Source organism: Carassius auratus, chromosome 50 (genome assembly GCF_003368295.1).
Source record: "Carassius auratus strain Wakin chromosome 50, ASM336829v1, whole genome shotgun sequence".
NCBI lineage: Eukaryota > Metazoa > Chordata > Actinopteri > Cypriniformes > Cyprinidae > Carassius > Carassius auratus.
The window spans coordinates 11,681,912-11,702,307 of NC_039292.1; the positions used below are offsets into that span (position 1 = coordinate 11,681,912).

General features: G+C 38.2%; 1 protein-coding gene across 2 annotated transcripts in view; it reads right to left on the reverse strand.

Moving 5' to 3' along the window:
* LOC113067023 (nuclear receptor ROR-alpha) overlaps window positions 1–20,396 on the reverse strand; it is a 249,280-nt gene that overhangs the window by 18,286 nt on the left and 210,598 nt on the right. The window lies entirely within an intron of this gene.

A 20,396-nucleotide genomic window follows, 5' to 3' on the forward strand; every position in this document is an offset into this window, starting at 1 on the left:
TACCATGAGATGCAGTCCAAGAGGCCTAGCACTGACACAAAGAGAAGATGATAATAAGAAGGCTTAAGTATTTGATGAGGGAAAACACAACTACATCTCTATAAAGTTTAGAGTGAAGAAAGGCTTTTTTACTACATTTAAAAGGATCTTTACCCCAAAAATAAACATTTTGTCATAATTTACTCTCCCTCATCATTGGAAACCGATGTGACTTTTACTTCTTTTTTTGTGGAACACAAAAGCAGATGTTTAGCAGAATGTACACGCTGCTCTTTTCCATAGAATGAAAGTGAATAGTGACCAAACAAAAAATGTACACTTTTTGTTATCATATCTTAAGTTTACATTTATGCATTTAGCATATGCTTTCATCCAAATCGAATCAACATAAGTTATTTACTTGGTAGTTATGATTGGTTTTGAGACATAATAACATTTGCCATTATTAATTCCGACCCTTGAATGAAATTATTTTATACACTATATCTGAAATATACATGAATGTTAATTAGAATCGAGAGTTGCAGCAGAAAAATATACTCTTCATACTAATCTACCCCATAACTTCAGAGATGTTAAAATATAATTAGAATACAGAATATAGGAAGTCAGACAGCTTTAACTGAGCTTTTTGTCATTGTATGGAAAAGAGCAGCGTGGACATTCTTCTAAACATTTAATTTTGTGTTCCACGCGAGAAAGTCAGTCATACTGGTTTGGAACAACGTGATGAAATAAAAGATGACAGAACACCTATTTATAAGTGAACTACTACTCTAAAAAACTACACTTGCAGATATTGATTCATATAAAACCTGGGACAAGTTTCTTAAAAGACTACTTGATAAAAGCAGTATAATCACATCAAAGGACCTTTTACCAAAACTCTGGCCATTGCAAAATAGACCTTACCACACAAGAGCACATGCTGAACAGTCACTGTTTAATGGAGCCCAAGCATTTTATTTCTAGTTGACATAAATTGCTCCCTCTAGTTCCCTTAGATCCCAAGCCAAAGTTCCCCGCAGCTACTTTCCTACCTCCAGCCAAAATACTGTGGCTTGATAATGTTTTAGTGAACCCTATAAATCTAATCGTACGGAATTAATTTGCATGCATCAAATTTGCCACCACTGAGCGATGTATCCGCAGCGGCCCATTTCATCATCTGCCTTCGAGCTCCTGGTGTGTCATCTGGATAATATCAACGTTGCGGCCAAGGGTCTCTCTCTCAGATGATCCACTGACCCTGTATGCTGACAGCCAGTACACCGGTCAACATGTCTGTAAACAGCATAACAGCGTGCATTTCAAGTTGGGCGGCATGGTGGTGTTGCTGATATAAGTTGTTTTATCGTCAGGAGAGCTTTTTACACTAGAATTGCCAGATTTGCTTATTCATATTACAGATCATGTTATTTTATCATTAATGGAAACTATAATTATTTCTTCTCTGTTGCGTTGCACACACATACACAAAAAAAAATGTAGCTATTGCACTGTTGTTTGTATTTGTGTTCTCTCGGCATGAGCATTAGCGCGCCAGTGTGTTCCTACTCCTTTAGCATTTTCAGCCTCATTACTTACATAATTTGTTCTGACATGCACTCACAACAACTGAAGCATGCTGTAATTAAGGCTGGCTGTGGTTGAAGTCCAGGAGAGAAACTGCAGTACCAGGCCCCTGCCAATAGGTGACAGTCTAGGGCTGAGAGTACCGTCTAACCCAGGCTCGTGATCCCAGTCTGCCCTAAAGGCTGAAGCAGCTTGCGCCTCCGCACGGCTGGCATCACAGGCTGCAGGTTCGAGCCTGCAGGGCCAGCCGCCGTGCTCCTATCGGAGTCCCTCCCTAGGCCCTGCTCAGAGGGCCCTCGATTTTAGCCGGAGAGAAGCGGGTACACTTGCTGACGAAGCTCATGCCACATCAGTTGACAATGCAGGGAGTGAAGAGGGCATAATGCTGCGCTGGGCACTCAAGTTTGGGTCCGCCTAGTGCCAATTTTTGCTCTACTCTCCCTCTCGCCAAGCCTCCACACGAAACACTCACAAAGCTCTTTGTCTCCTGCCTGGCTCCCGCTGTGGGTTGCCGTGCTGGATCCGAGCTTCCTTTGTCTACGGAAAGCGCTAAACCAAAATTGTTCTGCTACAAAAAAAATAAAAAAAATAAAAACATCCTCACAGCAAGATTAGGATGGGGAGTAATTTATCCAGCTCCAGTACAAACACACTCGCCTAATAACACACACTGTGAGATATTCAGTTGCTCGAACCGTTCCACATGTTTACAGGATGATATTTGCCAACATTAGATAACTGAAAAACCTTTAGGGAAAAACTACTATGGTATTTACTATATTTTTATATGCTGCCATGTTTTTATGGTCACTATCATTTATATATATATATATATATATTTATATATATATATATATATATTTATATATATATATATATATATATATATATATATATATATATATATATATATATATATATAAAATGTGCTCTATAAGTAAATAAACTATTATATATATATATATATATATATATATAGAGAGAGAGAGTGAGAGAGAGAGAGAGAGAGAGAGAGAGAGAGAGACAGACAGACAGACAGACAGACAGATAGATAGATAGATAGAAAGTGGACAGTTAACAGCATATCAGAGAGTGTTGATGTCATACACCTCTGCTAGTCAAGAATGTCTCAGCCTAGGGGCTACATCAAAGACACACACAGAGTTATGCAAATGAAAGCGCACAGTAAAAGGGCATAGAGCCACGGTTATGTTAAAGATCAAACCCTGCACTAAGTGACTCCCATAGCGCCTACATTGAAATGTTTGGTGAGAAAAAGCTAATCTGATGCAGCTTGTTAGTTCGGTCCTCTCTGTTGTGACTTCCTGGAGCCCACTTCAAGGTCACTGAGTCAGAGCTGACAGCGAGACAGAGCCCTGAGGAGGAGTGACGTGTCACTTTGCTGTTCCCTCTCTCTGCTAATGCTATCTTTCTCCCTGTCTATCGCCCTCCATCCCTCTCTCTCATTCTACATCCAAATCGCAATCAGACCCTGTCTCTGCCTTGCCCTTTACAGCCCTCAAATCAGACCTCATGGGAGAAAAGCCCCTGCTCTTGCTAACAGAAGCCCCTCAGTTTCTGCTAACATCAAACAAACTTGTCACTTGCTCTCCAAATGGCCATTTTAATTGGTACAGCACATAGTTCATGCACATAAATTCAGACTGAAGCCATATTTCATAGCACACCATTAGCCGTTACAGTCCAACTAACTCTCTGAGACTGCTTAGCCATGCTTCGCCACGACTGTGAGAAACAGCAATAATGTGTCTCACATTTAAGGCCGCATGTGATCATTTGATATTTAAGAGAAAGAGCTGTATTCTGTATTAAATCCATGTAAGATGGCATTTGTCACATATGTAATTTAGCTAGGCTGCTGCATTTGAATTAGTTTAACATACAACAAACACTTAAACATGACAGATTACAATGGGAAAATTTTCATTTTCACCTTTCATGTTAACTGTGTAAGAATAAAATAGCTCTTTGTTGCGTTATATGCTAAGCTAGGCTAGACTGCACATTAATGATACGTACGGTTGTGTGACATTTTAGTATGAGATTGTTGTCGTTTGGTTAGTGTAGCATGTTTCCACGGTTTAACTATTAACCATGTTTTTCTGGTTTTATTTGTAGAAAAAAAAAACACTGTTATTTTTCAAAAAGGAAATGAAACAGCGACAGTCCCTCATTTTCCTCTGCTAAAGTTGGGACACATTCACACTTTAAATTCAAGTCTTTATTCTCAAATAAAGCCACAAAAAAATGAAAACAGCATCAAAAGGTTGCTCATCAAAAAGTAGAGACAATAATCATTTCACCATAACGCAGCTAACGCCTCAGCGCTAACTGTCACAGTTGCTCTGCATTAGAGCTGACATCAGCATCACAAAGGCGCTCATTCTCCATTCTGAGCGCTTCTTAAAAGCACTCTCGCCTCATTTGTACCTGAGGAGCTTCGTTCTGAGAGTGAGGCGAAAAGTGTTATGTTGACACAATATATTGGCGTGTGAAATATTCAGGAATGTTTTCTTGCTAATGGAGGATTGCAGGAGTTGGCAAGTGGGGGGAGGGTTGATCGCTAAGTTCTCCAGAGTGCTCATTGCTGTCTGCGCATACAAAATTGTATGGCCTTTTTTCTGTTCAGCAGTATAAAAACATCTTGATTTCTGTTTCTGCACACAGACGTTGATGATATTGTTTGTCTGGTGTGCTGAAAATCAAGCTAGGCGACTAACGACGGGCCAAAGCTCTAACAACGCTTTTGCGGCACATTTCCCACTGCATGAAAATCAGCACAAAATGCCTCTAATTGTTCAGTCTGGGCAAAAATCTCACTGAATTGTTGACATAACCTGGTGAGATTAGGATTATCTGTTTATGCTATAAAGACACATACTCATAAAGCTGAGAATTTAACCCATCACACTGGTACACCAAACACAGTCGTTTATAGCTAACACTTTTTGGCCAAATCTATTAGTGTTTACACTTTTAAATAGTTTCAGAATTGTTCACTAAGGAATGAAATCAAAACCACGAAGACCTAAAGCAGCGTTCACAGTGACTAGCAGTGACAAAACAACCAGGAGTCATTCATTTACATTGCAAGTTGTCAATTTCTGGTGACAGCGACCACTTGAAGTACAACTAAAGTCCGAAATATACTTCAAATTTGATGCAAACGCTTCAATTCGATATGGTAAACACAGGTGACTATGCACCCTAGAAATTATCATCCTTGTCCAATGCTTGTGCATGCAAAGATGCTAAAAAGTTGGTGCATCTCTAAACTTCCTCACACATTGTGGACATCTATTGTTCTTGTGTCTCCAGTAATTTGTTGTTTTCTATCTCATTCATTTTTTTTGACTGAGAAACAACAGGCAATTGCAACTAATTAGCACAAAAAATTTAAAGGCGCATGTGTGAGCTGTGTGTAAAGAATATGTGCAGTTTGAAAAATCTGTCTGCAAACATATAGAATGTGTGTACTATGCTAATACCAAAATGTACATTGTGTGAACTGTATGTATATTCTACCGAATGTGTAAAAATCTAAGTATACTTTCGGCTTAAATTGAACACTTTATTCAAAAGAACAGTGACGTGACTACCAATGCAAGTGCAGACAGTGAGTCTTTGCCTGATAAAATTAGAAATAGCAGTAAATGCTAATCACTAAAGACACTAGTTTTTTCTTAAAGCTGCAGTGTTGCATTTTTACACCACTAGCAGCAACAAACTAACAAATATATTTGTTAGAGTGATCCCACTGCAACATTTGGCTCAACTAAAGGCACGAGTTTAGGAATGCTGCTGCCTGTTTGAACAGTCAAGCTATTTTTGCTATTTAGTTTTGGACCACTAGTGGCGCAAATATAGCATACTGCACCTTTAAATATTGAAATGACAGTGGGCCGCACTGTGTGTGTAGGAGGCTGCTAATGTGGTTGTGTGTTGACAGCTGTCAGTGACCAAATGACGCAAGCCAGTGGTCTCATGTCAGGGGATTATGTAAGTGATTGGACAGCCATGCAGAAATTGCGCAAAGCGCCACATTACAGCCAGATTAACAACGGTCCTCCAGGCCAGAAAACACGGACAAACGGCAGTTTAAGTAAATTACTCTGAAATGTTTCATTGCTGTTCCAGATTGTTTCTGTAAATAATGAAGTCCGTGTACATTATCCAAGTGACCTTTTCAGTACGACACGTAGGTTTAAGAAAATTTGTCCGAGGGAAGAACTCCAGTTTACGGAATATACTGGCTTCTGCTAGATTTATGAGATTAGCTGGTTTTATTGCAATGATAGTCTAAAATCACACTTATGTAATTTGGCCAAGTAGCTAAAAAAAAAAATTATTAATTAATTTTTTTATTATTATTTTTTTTTATCTTTCAGTTGAATCAGGGGAAGGTTATTTGAATGTCAGCTTCAAAGGTTGCTTTATTCCGAGTTTGCGTTTTGCAATTCTGTTTATATCTCGCAATTCTTCTTTCCCCCCAGACTTGCAAGTTGAATTTTTGCAATTCTAACTTTCTCAGAATTCTTCCTTCTCTTCTCATAAATTACAAGTTTATGTCTCACAATTTTGAGAGTACTAAGAATTTTGATGTAAAGTCGCAATTACCTTTTTTTCCCATTTTTAACATAAATATGTAATTTGTTGATTTTTATCATGTTGAGCTATTACCATGTGTCCTTGCCTATCGTAAAAGCTACAAATTTTACACCCCCCCCCCCCCCAAAAAAAGAAGAAAGGTAGTTTCAAGTGCAGACAGCCATTTTGATCACATGGGTTGGTTTGTTAGCCTGTGCACACGATTGTTTGTGTGTCCTGTTTAATTCCTTGTGTTTAATCACAGTCTGCCGCCATGATCCACCGTCACTTGAGACCGCCGGAGAGCCGAGAAGATCAAAAGAGATATGGATGAGCGAGTGAGTGAGTGAAAGAGAGGCTGAGACGTTAACTTCTTATTCTTTTCCTCTTGTTGCTCCTGTAAATCGCTGAAGTGCTGGGTTCGACCCACTGCTGGCTGCTTGCCTTTGGGCAGCTTTCAGGAGTAACTCATGCATGCATCTATGTGTTTGTTTGTGTATGAGGCCATTAATTTTTCAGTGCCACACACAAAACTCAAGATCCCTCCCAGCAAACACAGCAGCTTGTGTTACCGTACCTCTAGATGTACCCAACCGGCTCAGTCAAATGCATTTTGACATTGCCATATACAGCAGGGCTGAGTAGAGCAGGAGTGTTTCCTAGTCAGCAGTAAAGGGACATCTCACTTTACACAAGTGCCTGTGTGTTATTATTATTATTTTTATGTGCAGGTTTTGCATATACACGTTAAATGATTCACGTTAAGCATTAACATATTTAAATGTATTTCTGTAGCCTAAATCTGCAATATTATCTAAAAATAATGTGTAATAACTTATCCTACACAAATTTTAAATAAGAAAAACAGAAAATATATCTAAAAATATCTAAATATATAGCTATATATACATAATACATATATAAATATTTATATTTATAAAAATATAAATGCACTTTATATTTTGCATCATATTAAATATATAAATACTGTATGTGTGTGTAACTATTGGAGCAGGTTTGCATAACTTCATTTTTCATGCAATTATAAAATAATAATTATTCATGATTTCAATATTATATAATAATAGGATAATAAATAAATAAATAGCATAAATAATAAAATTACTGTATTAATAAATAAATAAATAATAAAATTGTTTGTCAACACTTTGTAAACTCAAATAAATCTATGATTTATAGTGAATTTAGTAAAAAAATATTTTTGTATTTCAATCTACTGGTTACCATGTTAGCTTGGTTGAAATAATTTTTTTGTTTTAAAAAAGCAAATATTTTTGAGCAAATATATAAATCATGACATAGATCTCGTACATCAAATAAGAATGAAAAATATCAAAATAATTCTTTTCAGCTATATCGCCCAGCCCTAGTCCTCATTTATGCATTTTGTGGCAAAGATTGACGAGCTTTATGGCTGCAAGTACGAGCGCGACTGCACTCAGGGGAACAGAACAAAAGGATGGGGGTTACGATGCAGACAAGTTGCGCGGAGAGGTGTGTGTGCGTGCCAAACTCACTCCTCCACCCTGCCCCGACACACTTTTTCTCTCTCCTTCCGTCTGTCTGGATCTCTCTTTCCTCCTGTCCTTCTCTGTTCAGTGACAGGCAAAGTGTTTCTATCGGAGCAAGGAAGTCTAGAGCCACAGGGCACGCCACCTCTCGCTGTGTCACCGTGCACCTGAATCCCAGGAGAACGAGAGACACAGAAAGGAAGACGGTAAAGATGGAGAGGGAAGTGGGGGGAGGGCGTTTGCATTGCACCGTCTGTGCCGTGTTGCTCCAACAAACACAAATCAAACGCAGGCAAACCTTCCACATGCATAAACATTTATCTTCGATTTGAAAACGAGCCGAAGTCATTACTGCAATCATATGGAACATAAAACAGAATTTAGACCAAGTCTAAATGCATCATTTGTTTGTAAACACGCTATAATATGATGGAAATTTTTGCACAGTTGAGGAAGAGCTTGCTATTGTCTATTTCTGTTTAAGGATGCCATGTGTGGCAACGCTTGACGTTGCACATCGCTGAGGCTTAGAATCACTGAAGCTGAAACATCAGACAAGCCATTTTTGGAGACATACTCCTGCATTTTTTTTTTTTTTTCTGTGTTGGTAGATGTTTTTCCCTCATCTGCAACCAGTTTCCGGACCACTTACAAGTACGAGTGGGACTCTGCCAGCCGGGCAGACGAGGCCGGCGCTGATCTCTAACATGCAATATGAATTTGAGCCCTGTATGGCTGATTTAATCTTCGATTGGGAGCTTCAATCTCCCACAACTGAGTGCTTAGTTAAACACCAATCAGATCACACCGGGCTCTCAGGGGAGCCAATCCGGCACAATGAATGAAAAAATAAAACACAAAGAAATGAATATATATATTCATGCACAATTACACCGAGAAAACCTTTGCGCAACAACAAAGCATCTTGTTCGATGGCACAAGGGAATTCGGTTTCCATGTGGTGCTGATGTTTTCGACCTGTAATTGCAGCATTAATATGTATTTCCGGGAGATGCATCATGGCTGTGGATTAGACATATGCAAAATTAAATATTTTCTGAACCGATTAGCTGCCTGAATGTCTAGTCCAGTTATCGGGTTTTAAGGATGTGGTGTGTAATTAGGCTGGTTTTGGGTTACGGTTTTTGACGGGCTCTGTCTGCAAGAAAAACCTAAATGTTTGATTGAGACAGAATGAAAATCAAGTAGTCTGTGGGTCCAATGCTATCAAAACAAGTGGTAAATTAGAAGAAATGCACATCTGTAAGCCGCTATCTTTAGAAAGGAGTGTGTGTGCTGGTATTCTAACTAATACTTTAACCCCCCCATACACACCAATCCCAAACCTGATTGACTCAGGCCAGAAATACATTTCCAGCTGGGTTTCCTAATGGACCAAGCCAATGGGACACGATGAGCAGACCTGCAGCTGGGTCTCGAAGCCCTGACTATACAATGTTTCATTCACAGCAGCCCGTGGTTCCACTCACCACAGTAATCACTGCGCAAGACAGAGCTGAACACATACGTGTCTGGTAAAGCGGTTTCAAAAGTGGTTAGATTACAGTGTGGTGCTGAATATTATTTTGTAGAAAATTTGAACAACCAGTGTGGATGGAGAAATAAAGGTTCCAAAAGGTGGTTTTCACAATGATTCCACAGGAAAAAACATTTTGGGTTCCCCAAAGAACCTACTTGTGAATGGTTCTTCTCAATGTGAAGAACCTTCACTATAAAGAATTTTGGGGCGATGGAGAGGTTCAATGGATGTTAAAGGTTCTTCATAGATCCCAAAAAAGAATATTTACTTTTAAGAGTGTATTTACATTCTTAACACATTCCTGGTCTCATTGTGAATGATTCATTGATATTCATTCTTCTTAAAAAAAGCTTCAATTATTGAACTTGTCCACCAATGTCACCATTAACAGAATTTAGCCACTGTTTAAGCAAAATCACTGTTGGCCTGGTTCTTGCATTTTGGTGTACAATGACCAATTTTTACAATCCACTGTATCCCAATTGATAAAATTAAGTTCTGTCTCACAGACGTCTCATTTAATAACTTTTTATCGTTAATTCAAGTAAAAATGCTAATTCTGTTATCGTTTTCTCACCTTTATGTCATTCCACACCTGCATAAAAATACACACACACACACACACAGTGGAAATCAATGGGGTCCCAAGTTACTATTTGGACCCCACTGACTTTCATTGTATGGACAAAAAATGGTTGAAACATCCATCCTTCATAATCTTCTTTTGACGAAATAAAGTCAAACATGTTTGGAACGACAACCACTGTTCAAATATATTAAATACAATAGTCCAGTTTGGTTCTCTATCATTAAATAATAAAGATTATTATAACAGACACATTTACATACTATATTGCTAGATATGTGGTATCTAGCCTTACTGATTAAAACCGTGTTGCCTGGTCTTGCATATATGTGTGTGTGTGTGTGTGTGTGTGCTCGTACACGTGTGTGTGGCTCTACTGAGATAGTTGAGAGGTAAAGAGTTCCATTTACCCAGAGACCAACTCTGCTTTTCTGCTCGTTTCAGGGGAATCGGACCAAACACCTGGCGTGATTCCTTACTCAGCTGTTCCTTCCTTATCCAACCCTGCATTTACAGATAAATCATTAGCCATTCCTTTCTTTCCCAAATGTCTGCTTTTTTAATAAATTTTCAAGTTCGCAGCTCGCTCGAGTCCATTTGTAGAGTTCTGTTAGATCTGATCAAACGGTGCCAGTGTTATTGTTGTTTTCAACCAGCTGCCTTTTGCTGGACTGTCCACGCAGGCGGTTGGCCGGCCTCTGTGTCGTGTCTTTTAGAGTACAGTAGGGCACGCTCGATGGCCCTGGCCCCAGCTGGCCCTGTCTGTCAGCCCCAATAACGTCTCCAGTCCACTCAGAATGCGTCATCCTCCTAACCATCATATCGTTTTACATAACAAGCTCTGTGTCCTGAGCTCCAAGGTCAAAGCAGTCACAGTCACTGCTTTTACTGTGCCAAGCAGTGAGGAGCAGACAACCGTCCTAAGAATGCTATTAATAAATATCAGGCAGAAATTTTCGATTGGAGATTAAAAAGACATGCATACTCAATGAAAAGTTGGACCTCTGCAGTGTGTGAGGGTTTCTAATCCAGACATATTTCAGGGACAGAACTGCTGTGAAATTCCCAGACGTTTGTTGATGACTTCCGTCAAGGTACAGAAATGAACAATACTGACTGAACAGTATTTTAAGTACCGTTGGTATTTTCAAATTAAAAATGTTTTCTATTCTGACTAACATCGAGAGTTGGGTAGAGCAATGAAAATTTCCACTCACAATTCAAAGTGAAACTTATTGCATGGTGTTACTGTTTTTAACTTCGCAATTGTACATTTTTGTACAGATGCTAAGAGAGTGTCATATGGCTCAAATTTATTATGTACGAAACATGATGTACACTGATGTTATCATGCTTTTTTCTACACTTTTTTGGCAAACAAATTCTCCTATTCCCCTCTCCATCAATAATTTTCACTTAACATTTACTTAAAGGAAGAGTTAGGGATTTTTGGCAGAGAGGATGGGATTTTATACTTTCAAAGCTAACTTGCTAATGCTACACTCTAAAAAATGCTGGGTTATTTCAACCCAACTTTAGGTCAAATATGGACTAACCCAACTTTTTAGTTAAAAATTTTATTTTAGTCCATATTTGACCCAAAGTTTGGTTGAAACAACTCAGCATTTTTTTTAGAGTGTAGCAATAGCAAGCTAGCTTTGAGAAACCATGAGAAAGCAGCATCGTAGAATACAATGCACAGTGTGAACAGTAGTCCACTGTTTGAAATGTGCTGAATTCTTGCTGACATGCCATTGCATTATGGGCCGTTAGCATGTTACGCTCGAGATGAAGTATTATCGCAGTGATCTTAAAGCCAGAGATAACACAGACACTCTGAAAAATGCTCTAGGCAAAAACATACAGCTTGGCTTCTGCTCCACATTACTCACATACTCAGGTTAGAGATAATGCGTAGAAACTGTAAATAGCTTAATTTTTTAAAACAACAGGAGTCTTCTGGTATTCAGATCACCAGTGAAGCACAAGGTAAAATTGTGTGTGTTTAAAGGTGTAAAATAGTGTGTATTTGTGTATATAAGGCAATGGATTCATTACTCAACACACTGGGTAACTCTAGCCTTGATGAGAAAGCATTATACAACCTCTCTCTCTCTCTGTCTCTCTCTCTCCATCACACTCGCTTCTCTTCCTCCCCTCCAGCTACCTGAGAGTGCTGCTCTCTTGTCAGCGAAGGAAAAGAGCAGCCAAGGACAGTCTAGATGAATGACATCAATGGCTTCACCAAGGCACTTGCAAGGATGTGTGACTGAGACAAATGGTCCTTGTTACATTAGAAGGCGATACCGAATCCTGCCATTCTCTGATGGAGCCCTGATAGAGCTGTAACCAGACGCACCCAACCTTTCCACAGATCCGCTGCATCATGGGACCTCCGAAAGGCAGCTTTCTCAGGCATTCATCTGGGGCGCCTGCTATCACGGTCTCTCTCTCTATCTGCTTCCTTATTGTTTTCAGTCATTTGCTGCGGTCTCCAAATTACCTGTTTGATTACAGATCCGCAGGCCAATAGCTTCCTGTCCTTTAAATAGGTTGTTGAAAGAAGCTTTAGGACCAATTTATACTTTTTGACATATTTTCTTGACTATTAAGATTGCTTCCCAACCATACTATCAAAATGACTACATACAGAATATATATATAGATATATAACCCAGTTTTCTCTGGGCAATTGCTCGAGCCTTATACAATATATATTAGGGCTGTGAATCTTTAGGTAGACAGTGATTCGATTCAATTCGATTCAAATATGATTAAATTACAAAGTAAAAATTTGAAGTTTATACAAATTATAAATATAAATAAATAATAGTGAAATCTATATATAAAAAAATGATTCTCATATTTTATATAAAAAATAATAATAACATATTGTGTAGAGGTGACAATCATTTCTGTGCCACGAACATAAGAAAACGGAATTGGAAAAATTATATAAAATAAATCAAACTCCATTGAGGTTGACTTTTAATAATAATGGGAATTAAAAATAATATATATATATATATATATTAAAAAATATATATATATATTAATTCCCATTATAATTCCCATTATATAATATCTGCATACTGTACATTAGAGTAATTAACATTGTTTATTTTCATTAAAATAATGTTACATACCAAAGAAATAGCTTGCATTTTCGTTATGCAAATATATGAAAATATGTGAAATTCACTAATCAAATCAGGAGATGAAATATCTCTGTTACTCTTTTCTGTGGCCCTGATGGATGTTGGAGTGGGGGTGGCTGGGCTACTGGGAGAAGGATAGAGATAGATTTTTATTCAGAGGCACTAAAACATCTTTGTGTACTATAAAAGGTATTTTCAAGTGGTGCCATTTCCTCAAGATGAAAAGCTACTGAAGCATTTACTGCGCACTTGTACAAACATAATCTTTGCTAATGCAGAGCGATCCGATTCAGATGTGTAATGTCAATATTTACCTCTTAAAACATAAACAGCCTGGCAAACTTACATTTACGGGCACAAAACGCGTGGATAATTTACTCTTGGATTAGCAACAAAAAACAGACAACTGATATAAAACACAAGACACACATGCAGGGGCGTTGGACTCGGGGTAAAACCAGTACTGATTACCAGGGCCCCAAAGGAAGAGAGGGCCCTTGAAAAGTCTGGAATATATATATATATATATATATATATGTATGTATATTACATAATATTTTAAGATTTAAGACATTTTTACATATGTTAAACAAATATTTGTAGAAAGCAATCAAATCATTTTAAATTAATTTTAGCAATTTTCACAATACTTTATTATACCTTTCCATCGGATGCATCCAATATGCTTCTAAATTGCAACAAAATCTTGTCTATTGTAGCCAGCTTGATAAAGTAATACATTTAACTCAGCATAACAGGAATCATTATTATGCCACAGAAAACGTTTAATTTGCAAGGCACAGAAACTGTCGCATAGGTCAAATGTAATGCCAACTCACTGATCCAATGGGCATGTGATATTTCTGTCAACTCCGAAATGCTCGCATATTCTTATTGTTGATCCCTGTTGTGTTTTACACAGTCTTGTACACACAGCACTTACGACCTGAGCAGACAGACATTCCTTGATCCTACAGTGTGAAATGTGGCCTCACACTCTCTGCTGTCAGACAGAGTTCAGAGACGTCTCACAGCACGCAAATCTAGTCCTCGCTCCGTATGAGTGTTTTCACAGCCCTGGCTTGGTTCCATTCTGCATTATACAGCTATGTGAAATGCATTCTGTAGACCCTAAATGTTGTGTTTATATGATTGTCTGCTACCTCTACGTGAACCTACCTGGCGCCCAACGGAGGGAACTCTAATCCCGGCCAGTGAAAAGACACGGCCAGATTAATGACTGCATAAATACATCACAAATCCTGTGGAATTATACTGAACCACAGAGCCACATTCAGCAAAGAGGGGAAAAGGCTATTACAGTCAGCTGATTCGCTGTAAAACCAAAGACCTGGAAGCCTTCTTGTGTTTTCCTTCACTAGCCTCACTAATACTTGGAAAGAGACTCATTTGGGTCCAAACCTGTTCCCAGAGAGCCAGTCCTGCAGAATTTAGCTCCAACCCTAATTAAACACACCTGAACCAGCTAATCAAGCTCTTTAGCCTTACTAGAAACCTCCAGACAAGTGTGTTAAGGAACTGTTCAGAGTGGAACTCTACAGAACGTTGGCCCTCCAGGAGCAGGATTGAACACCCCTGATGCACAGGATAAAATCATCACCACAAATTAAAATCAAACTCTTAAATTGTGTCGAGTAAGACTCTACCAGACAGATCAGCTCAAGCCGGAGAAACTGGAGGGACTGTTCTTCAGAATGGGTACAGAACACAACCCCCCGGCTAATGACGGGTGACATGGGCACCCTCTGAGGGAGCCCTCCAGGCGGGACTCCTCCGGGCACAATCATTAAAACATGAAACGCTGTGTCCTGGGGCAGTGCAACCATCCGCCTGGATCCGGACATGTTTAATTTGGGGTCCGGAGAGGGATGACATGATTGGCCACAGCTCTGCTGGGAGAGCAAAGGGAGCCAATAAGAAACTCAAGGCAGTCAACTACACTAAAAAAACGTTAATCAGTCAGTCTTGTCATATTTGTGCTGCGTGCTTGCCATTTTCTTCATAACTTCTCTTCATTATTGGGGAAAAATGGGGGAAGAAAGGAATAATTTGAATCCAATTATACAGAAAAAATACCAAGGGCCATTGTAAAAGTGCTAATTAGCAGGTAGGCTTTGTATAATGTACCTCACGCATCCCTTTATCCAATTACACTTTAAATTAATATTATCGCGGAATCTCTGTAATGATGCCGAATGCAGTATGTGTCCAACCTCAAATATTTCTACACAGCCAACAATGAACAGTTCTGGAATCCAATGTGATCATTATCTTCATAAAGTTTCTATTTATTACCAATGTCTCTTTGTGCTCATTAGATATGTAGAACCAGTTTCCCATAATTAGTAACTCCTAACCTTTCAAGCCTCTAATCCCAGTTGAATTGTGGATTTGTACATCAAAGCTCACTTTTCCATATAGTGGGGTCCTCGAAATCTGAGAACTCGCAATTATTTGTATAGCGCAGATACAAACAGCACTTCTTAATTTCCCCCTTTCAGTCAGAATCCCGTGGGTTTTCAATAAAGACTTCCTAATCCACTCCAGTGCAATCCAAATATAGAGTTAACACTGCATCCCAAAAACTCAAACTAATGCCGTGCCAAGAGACGAGCTGCACATGGAAAACGGAAATGGATTTCCCTTCTCTTTTATTCTTCACATTGTAGATTTGATTACTTTGGTGGCTTAAAGTACATACTGTAAAGAGCACGCCGATCGCTAAGAGGGGTGAAATCAAACAGACTCAACCAGTGTGAGCGTGACTGCTCTTTGCCATCTTTTCCCTTCGCCATTAATTGAAAGTTAATTAACCAATCGATGTTCTCTGGCCAGGGCGTCTAATGTCACAGCTTGTCCAGTCTCTTTGATAATGGAGGCTTATTGCTGTCGAGGTTTGCGGAGAACGCAATGTGTAATAATGAATTCAAGCTAGCTTTGACCTCAGAATAAAACAATAAATAAAACAGGCATTCTGAAATAAGGTTTAAAATAAGATCACATTATGAGACATAGTTGTAATTAGGACAAATAATTATGTGAGCCACAATTGCAAGATATAAAGTTAAAAGTTAAATTAATAAACAATAAAAGGGTCACAATTATGATATACTAAATCACAATTGTGAAAAAATTTCAATTATGGGAAGTTTAAATCACAAATAAATATTTGCAGTTGTGAAAAATAGTCACAATTATGAGATATAAAGTCACATTGTGAGATATGTTTTTAAAATAGGAAGTTGAAATGGCAAAAATGAAGTCACAATTTTGCATCACATTGTTAAATAGACTTGAAACAGTTCAAAATAAATTCACAATTGTGAAAAAGCAGCATTTATTAGAAAGGCAAATTTACAAGAAACAAATTGTAAAAATAGTCACAATCATGAGTTATACGTATATTGTTTCAATTATTTTCAAATATTTCGGAGAAATGCAAGACGGAATCACAATTACAATATCTAAATGTGCAATTACAAAAACGTTGCAATTATGAGAAAGCCAAATAGTGAGATATTAACAATTATGAGATTTAAGATTCAGTCGCAAAATATAATTACATATTGTGAGATACAAAGTTTCAATTGTGAGATAAAAAGTTGCAATTTTGAGAATCACATCGCAACACATATACTCTCAATTATGAGAAGCAAAGTTGCATCTTAATATTAAGCAGCAATTATGAAAAAGGCATATTGTGACAGAGCTATAAATGGGCGACTGTTACAAACAATTTCACATTATGAGATAAAATGTCACAATTGTAAAATATAAAGTTGCTGTTATGAATAAAAAGGGGGAAAATAAGTTTTCCACACACTAAGAAGAAAGAGCAATAGTGGAGTGTGCGCCTGAAGCATTAATTGGCTATAATGAGAAAATACACACTGTGACAGAATATGGGCATACAGTCGATCTCACCATCACACACAACCATGTTTAACACATTCCCTGAATATGAGCTGACAAGAATTTTTGATCACTTTCTCAAACCCACCCACGACTCCAGTCTAACCAGCAAGTCATGTGCGAATCTCTGGAGAACCTGATGATCTGACACAATTTTAGGCTTTTGGGGAAGAAAATGTGAGTGGTGCTTGTCCATTTATTCACAATTACAATACTTCTAGGGTGTTCTGGATGGATGCAATCTAAGATCTTTTTTGCAGTATTTTTTTTCCGCCAGAAAAAATGGTTAGTCCAGTCTCCTCAAAAAAAAAAACTTCACTATTTGAAATATCATTCATATTCGTAGCCGAAACATAAAGGAGGTTAATACTTTGATTTATGTGGTTTGTAGTGAGCCATAATAATACTGAAGCCTGGCATAAAAAAAGCACATGATAATCCTACCTAGCATGATACGGCTCTGCTAGGTTTAACATGCTATGTTGCTTCATTGTCCCGCTGTGGTTTTATGTTCCCAGTGTGTTAAAGTAACATAATTACTTAAGACCTAAAACAAGGTTCCTGATTAAAGTTTGACACCATGTTCTGGGGGGCTGTTTTTTTGTTGTCCCACTGGCTAATGATTAGCTTGAGCTAAATAAACAATGATGGTGAAGGGTATTTAAGGGTAAACAGATAGTCTGCTAGAAACATGACTCAGAGGGGACTATCTCCTTCCCTTACCATACTGAAAAAAGAGATGCCTCCCGCAGACTTAAATTACCATGTTAGTAACCGAATACTCGTTAGTGCTAGTCAGGTACGGCAGCGACTCGATGTCATGGAAAATTGCTATCTATGACAGCAACAATAGAGATTCATAGCCCTGTCAGGCCTACGTATTCATATATAGCGAGATTACATCAAGGGCATGCGCGCTTTCTTGAATCCTCACCGTACATGTCAGATTTATTGTTCGATAGAAATATAACATATGAAAACTCTGAACATGGCTTTGAGCGATAGCAATAACCTTGATTGTACCCGAGTGATGATTAATGGTTGCATGCGCGGACGGATCGTCGGGGGTAGAATGCGCTGTGGATCATTTGGTGATCTCGGCGCAGTGGCGGAGACTGCGAAAAAAGTCCTTGCGCTGTAACAAATTGCATTGTCTGTTTATTCCAGTCGGAGTTTATGAAAGAGACAGACAAACAGGAGGTTGATGTATTGGCCTCATGTCACGGTATGGCAAGCACATTCACACATACATTCATCTCTCCGTTTAGAAGCCAAATGATACGTCTAATTTGCTGCGAGTCTGGTTATTTTTAACTTCTCCAGCTGTCAGATAATGGAGCTTGACTGTCAGCACTGGTGTGTGTGTTAAAAAGGTTGCACTCTTTTTCAATTTACCGTTCTGTTTGAGTGAATTAGAAAATCCACATTCCATTAGTGGGGATGATTGGCATGTCTTTTTTCCTTGTTAAAACCAAAGGCAGATGTTAAAAAAAGAGAGAAAGAGTAAGAAAGGAAATGGAATGAGAGAGGGGAGAGAGTTGACTGAGGTTGAAAAAAATGCATCTGTTCCCAACAGCTATCTGAACTGTTTTGACATTCCCTCCCCAATAATTACAATGCTGTGAATTTGCCTCAAAAAAAAGAAAGAAAAAAAAAACGGATTCTTCTAAATTCACTTGAAAGAGTCAGTTTCTCGCGTGCTTATTAATTAGATAGAACTACGTCTGTTCTAGATTGGCTTGAACCGCAAGCTTTCTAAATAAGCCATGAAAGCTTCCCATCCATTGTCTGAAAATCTGTCTCATGATGTTTTAACGACACAATAATGCATGCAACATTACAAAAGCCTTGGAAACACTCAATGTTATTCTCGTCTCGTCTGGCACTAAAGGTTAGTTGATGAAGGGGTTTTTGATCGTCAAAGCTAACAAGGATAAAATGAAAACAGTTCTAACAAAAACATGTTTTGAAAAACTCGAACTGCAATATATTAATGCATTAACAATGGTTCTTTTAGGAGAAACATTTAGAAATAATTCATTCAAAACAATCCAGTCATAGTATGTTGGCGATTTGGTCTAAAACTGGTAAACTGAACTGCTTTATAATAAGTTAAAAAGCATCCTATAATAGTTGAGTTTAATCAGATATATACATAGCTATATTTTTTTTTTATGTTTGGTTAAAATCTGTTACAGTTTAACCCACTTTTTTATAGGCCTGGGTATCGCGAACTACTCCACAACAGAATACACCTCAGAATACATTTCTCACAATGAATTGTAATGAAACACAATATCACAATGGACTGTGACAGAAACCACACCGATCACAACCCAACATCTCTGCAAGAGAAAGAGAAACTGAAATTCACAGGTCACTACAATCAAACATTTTTGTACGAGTAAAACTCACTGGTCAATATGACCTGACAAAATAATAAATATAAAGTGCATTTTTGTCAAGACTAAAACAAAAACACTGCAAATCGTTACACTGCCCACAATGTGCTTTCCCTTCACCCCTGGGGGCTTGAAAGAGGTTAGGATTCTCTCTTACTTCGACTTTCTCACTCAAACACAAACATACAAACACATGCACTGTCTTACATAACAGCTCGGGCAAATGGACTGGCTTGTATTCCTGAGCACTGGTGATGAAAATGAATCTGAATGCTTGCTGTAATCAGAGTTCTGATAACAGATCCAGTGGCATCCTCACTTCACTTGATAGCAGTGTAAATCATGCTGGCTATGTGGCCTCAACAAAATGTGACAGTCACTGGTGAAGCTAATATTAACCACATACAGAAGACTATATGTTGTGCTGGTTTCCCCACTAGAGTTCTTTACTAACTAAACACATAGATTGCCTTGATCAAATAGTATCACCATAATAGTGATAATTTAGATGAAATAGGTTTATGAACAATGTAGAATGTGTATATACTGTGTATTGCTAACTGTAATAATGTCTGATAGTACACTGTGTGCGCTGAGTATATGTATGTGTATAATGCATATTGTTATCTGTCTGCAAGTTTTTCTATATTGAAATTGTTTCTGCACTGTCTGGAGCACGCTCCCAAGAGTTTCACTCACCAAGGCACATGTGCTGTTGTGATGTGGAAATAAAAGTGATTTGATTTGATTTTGGTCAACAGGATGGCCCACCAGATGCTAGGCTGGAACCAAACAAGCACTAAGCAGCACAAACTCACATGTACCAAAATATATCCATGCTAGCCTAATTTGGTTTTGTAGCAGCTAATCTACCATTACAAAAAATAACCATTAACAGTTTTATTATAGTAAAAGTGTAGTAACCATGGCTTTTTGGGGTATTGATCTTTTTTCTATAACCACAGTTTCATTACAAATACCATGGCTAAACTATGATTAGTGCAGCAAGACCATGGTTAATTTGTGATTACTATGGTTTTACTATATTAACCATGTCTTTTT